Consider the following 6000-nt stretch of genomic DNA (forward strand, 5'->3'; position numbering starts at 1 on the left):
CGGTACCGCACATTCGATAGATCGATACCGCACATTCGATTGATTGGCACCGCACATTCGATTTAACGATACCAATTATTCCATTGATCGGTACCTCACATTCGATTGATCGGTACCGCACATTAAATAGATCGATACCGCATATTCGATTTAACGATATCAAACATTCCATTAATCGGTACGATACATTCGATAGATCGGTACCGAACATTCGATTGATCGGTACCGCACATTCGATTGATCGGAACCGCACATTCGAACTAACGGTACCGCACATTCGATTTAACGATACCAAACATTCCATTGATCGGTACCGCACATTCGATTGTTCGGTACCGCACATTCGATTGATCGGTACCGCACATTCGATTGATCGGTAACGCATATTCAATTGATCGATACCGCACATTCGATTGATCGGTACCGCACATTCGATTGATCCGTACCGCACTTTCGAATGATCGGAACCGCACATTCGATTGATCGGTACCGCACATTCGATAGATCGATACTGCACATTCGATTGTTCGGTACCGCACATTCGATTGATCGGTACCGCACATTCGATTAAACGATACCAAACATTCGATTCATCGGTATCGCACATTCGATTGATCAGTACGGAACATACGATTGGTCGGTACCGAACATTCGATTGATCGGTACCGCACATTCGATTGATCGGTACCAAACATTCGATTTAACGATACCAAACATTCCATTGATCGGTACTGCACATTCGATTGATCGGTAGCGCACATTCGATTGATCAGTACTGAATATTCGATTTATCGATACCGAATATTCGATATTCGGTATCGCACATTCGATTTAAAGATTCAAAACATTTCATTGATCGGTACGGAACATTCAATTGATCGGTACGGAACATTGGATTGAACGGTCCCGCACATTCGATTGATCGATACCGCACATTCGACTGATCGATACCGCATATTCGGTTGATCGGTACGGAACATTCCATTCATCGGTTCCGAACATTCGATTGATCGGTACTGCACATTCGATTAATCGGTACGGAACATTCAATTGATCGGTACCGAACATTCAACTGATCGGTACTGCACATTCGATTGATCGGTACGGCACATTCGATTAATCGGTTCCGCACATTCGATTGATCGGTACCGCACATTTGATTGATCGGTACCGCACATTCGATTTATCGGCACCGCACATTTGATTGATCGGTATCGCACATTCGATTGATCCGTACCGCTCATTCGATTGATCGGTAACGAACATTCGATTGATCGATAACGCACGATAAATTGATCGGTACCGCACATTCGATTGATCAGTACCGGAAATTCGATTTAAAAATACCAAACATTTCATTCATCGGTACGGAACATTCGATTGATCGGTACCGAACATTCGATTGATCGGTACGCACATTCGATTGATAGGTATCGCACATTCGATTTAACGATACTGCACATTCGATTGATCGGTACGGAACATTCGTTTGATCGGTACCGCATATTCGATTGATCGATACCGCACATTCGATTATTCGGTACCCCCATTCGATTTAACGATACCGCACATTCGATTGATCGGTACCCCCATTCGATTTAACGATACCGCACATTCGATTGATCGGTACCGCACAATTGAATGATCCGTACCGCAACTTCGATTAATCGGTATCGAACATTCGATTTAACGATACCGCACATTCGATTGATAGGTACGGAACATTCGATTGATCGGTACCGAACATTCGATTGATCCGTAGCGCACATTCGATTTATCGGTAAGGAACATTCCATTGATCGGTACCGCACATTCGATTGATCCGTACCGTACATTCGATTGATCGATACCAAACATTCGATTTGTCGGTACCGCACATTCGATTAATAGGTATCGCACATTCGATTGAACGGTACCGCACATTCGATTGATCGGTACCGCACATTCCATTGATCGGTATCGCACATTCCATTGATCGGTACCGCACATTCGATTGATCGGTACGGAACTTCGATTGATCGGTACCGCACATTCGATAGATCGATACCGCACATTCGAACTAACGGTACCGCACATTCGATAAAACGATACTAACCATTCGATTGATCGGTACGGAACAATCGATTGATCGGTACAGAACATTCGATTGATCGGTATCGCACATTCGAATTAACGATACCGCACATTCGACTGATCGAAATGGAACATTCGATTGAACGGTACCGCACAATCGATTTATCGGTATCGCACATTCGATTGGTCGGTACCACGCATTCGATTGATCGGTACCAAACATTCGATTTAACGATACCAAACATTCCATTGATCGATACCGCACATTCGATTGATCGGTACGGAACATTCGATTGATCCGTACCGCATATTCGAATGATCGGTACCGCACATTCCATTGATCGGTATCGCACATTCGATTGATCGGTACCGCACATTCGGTAGATCGATACCGCACATTCGATTGTTCGGTACCGCACATTCGATTTAACGGTACCTCTCATTCGAATGATCGATATCGTACATTCGATTTAACGATACCGCACATTCGATTGATCGGTACGGAATTCGATTGATCGGTACCGCATATTCGATTAGTCGATACCAAACATTCGATTGATCGGTACTGCACATTCGATTTAACGATACCAAACATTCCATTGATCGGTACCTCACATTCGATTGATCGGTACCTCACATTCGATTTATCGGTACCGCACTTTCGATAGATCGATACCGCACATTCGATTGATTGGCACCGCACATTCGATTTAACGATACCAATTATTCCATTGATCGGTACCTCACATTCGATTGATCGGTACCGCACATTAAATAGATCGATACCGCATATTCGATTTAACGATATCAAACATTCCATTAATCGGTACGGTACATTCGATAGATCGGTACCGAACATTCGATTGATCGGTACCGCACATTCGATTGATCGGAACCGCACATTCGAACTAACGGTACCGCACATTCGATTTAACGATACCAAACATTCCATTGATCGGTACCGCACATTCGATTGTTCGGTACCGCACATTCGATTGATCGGTACCGCACATTCGATTGATCGGTAACGCATATTCAATTGATCGATACCGCACATTCGATTGATCGGTACCGCACATTCGATTGATCCGTACCGCACTTTCGAATGATCGGAACCGCACATTCGATTGATCGGTACCGCACATTCGATAGATCGATACTGCACATTCGATTGTTCGGTACCGCACATTCGATTGATCGGTACCGCACATTCGATTAAACGATACCAAACATTCGATTCATCGGTATCGCACATTCGATTGATCAGTACGGAACATACGATTGGTCGGTACCGAACATTCGATTGATCGGTACCGCACATTCGATTGATCGGTACCACATATTCGATTGATCGGTAGTGCACATTCGATTGATCGGTACCACATATTCGATTGATCGGTACCAAACATTCGATTTAACGATACCAAACATTCCATTGATCGGTACTGCACATTCGATTGATCGGTATCGCACATTCGATTGATCAGTACTGAATATTCGATTTATCGATACCGAATATTCGATATTCGGTATCGCACATTCGATTTAAAGATTCCAAACATTTCATTGATCGGTACGGAACATTCAATTGATCGGTACGGAACATTGGATTGAACGGTCCCGCACATTCGATTGATCGATACCGCACATTCGACTGATCGATACCGCATATTCGGTTGATCGGTACGGAACATTCCATTCATCGGTTCCGAACATTCGATTGATCGGTACTGCACATTCGATTAATCGGTACGGAACATTCAATTGATCGGTACCGAACATTCAACTGATCGGTACTGCACATTCGATTGATCGGTACGGCACATTCGATTAATCGGTTCCGCACATTCGATTGATCGGTACCGCACATTTGATTGATCGGTACCGCACATTCGATTTATCGGCACCGCACATTTGATTGATCGGTATCGCACATTCGATTGATCCGTACCGCTCATTCGATTGATCGGTAACGAACATTCGATTGATCGATAACGCACGATAAATTGATCGGTACCGCACATTCGATTGATCAGTACCGGAAATTCGATTTAAAAATACCAAACATTTCATTCATCGGTACGGAACATTCGATTGATCGGTACCGAACATTCGATTGATCGGTACGCACATTCGATTGATAGGTATCGCACATTCGATTTAACGATACTGCACATTCGATTGATTGGTACGGAACATTCGCTTGATCGGTACCGCATATTCGATTGATCGATACCGCACATTCGATTATTCGGTACCCCCATTCGATTTAACGATACCGCACATTCGATTGATCGGTACCCCCATTCGATTTAACGATACCGCACATTCGATTGATCGGTACCGCACAATTGAATGATCCGTACCGCACATTCGATTAATCGGTATCGAACATTCGATTTAACGATACCGCACATTCGATTGATAGGTACGGAACATTCGATTGATCGGTACCGAACATTCGATTGATCCGTAGCGCACATTCGATTTATCGGTAAGGAACATTCCATTGATCGGTACCGCACATTCGATTGATCCGTACCGTACATTCGATTGATCGATACCAAACATTCGATTTGTCGGTACCGCACATTCGATTAATAGGTATCGCACATTCGATTGAACGGTACCGCACATTCGATTGGTCGGTACCACACATTAGATTGATCGGTACCGCACATTCCATTGATCGGTATCGCACATTCCATTGATCGGTACCGCACATTCGATTGATCGGTACGGAACTTCGATTGATCGGTACCGCACATTCGATAGATCGATACCGCTCATTCGAACTAACGGTACCGCACATTCGATAAAACGATACCAACCAGTCGATTGATCGGTACGGAACAATCGATTGATCGGTACAGAACATTCGATTGATCGGTATCGCACATTCGAATTAACGATACCGCACATTCGACTGATCGAAATGGAACATTCGATTGATCGGTACCGCACAATCGATTTATCGGTATCGCACATTCGATTGGTCGGTACCACGCATTCGATTGATCGGTACCAAACATTCGATTTAACTATACCGCACATTCCATTGATCGGTACCGCACATTCGATTGATCGGTACCGCACGATCGATTGATCGGTACCGCACATTCGATTTAACGATACCAAACATTCGATTGATCGGTACGGAACATTCGATCGATCGGTACCGCACTTTCGATTGATCGGTACCGCATATTCGATTGATCGGTATCGCACATTCGATTTAACGATACCGTACATTGGATTGATCGATAACAAACATTCCATTGATCGATACTCAACATTCCATTGATCGGTACCGCACATTCGATTTAACGATACCGCACATTCGATTGATCTGTACGGAACATTCGATTGAAGGGTACCGCACATTCGATTGATCGGTACGGAACATTCGATTGATCGATACCGCACATTCGATTGATCGGTATCGCACATTCGATAGATCGATACCGCACATTCGATTGATCGGTACCGCACATTCGATTTTACGATACCAAACATTCGATTGATCGGTACGGAACATTCGATCGATCGGTACCGCACTTTCGATAGATCGATACCGCATATTCGATTGATCGGTATCGCACATTCGATTTAACGATACCGTACATTGGATTGATCGATACGGAACATTCGATAGATGGTACGGAACATTCGATTGATCGGTACGGAACATTCGATAGATCGGAACCGCACATTCGAACTAACTGTACCAAACATTCGATTGATCGGTACGGAACATTCGTTTGAACGGTACCGTACATTCGATTGATCGATACCGCAAATTCGATTGATCAGTACTGAATATTCGATTTATCGATACCGAATATTCGATAGATTGGTACCGAACATTCGATTGATCGGTACCAAACATTCGATTGATCGGTACCGCACATTCGATTGATCGGTGCC

The sequence above is a fragment of the Apostichopus japonicus genome, chromosome 6 (genome assembly GCF_037975245.1).
Source record: "Apostichopus japonicus isolate 1M-3 chromosome 6, ASM3797524v1, whole genome shotgun sequence".
NCBI classification, from domain to species: Eukaryota; Metazoa; Echinodermata; class Holothuroidea; order Aspidochirotida; family Stichopodidae; genus Apostichopus; species Apostichopus japonicus.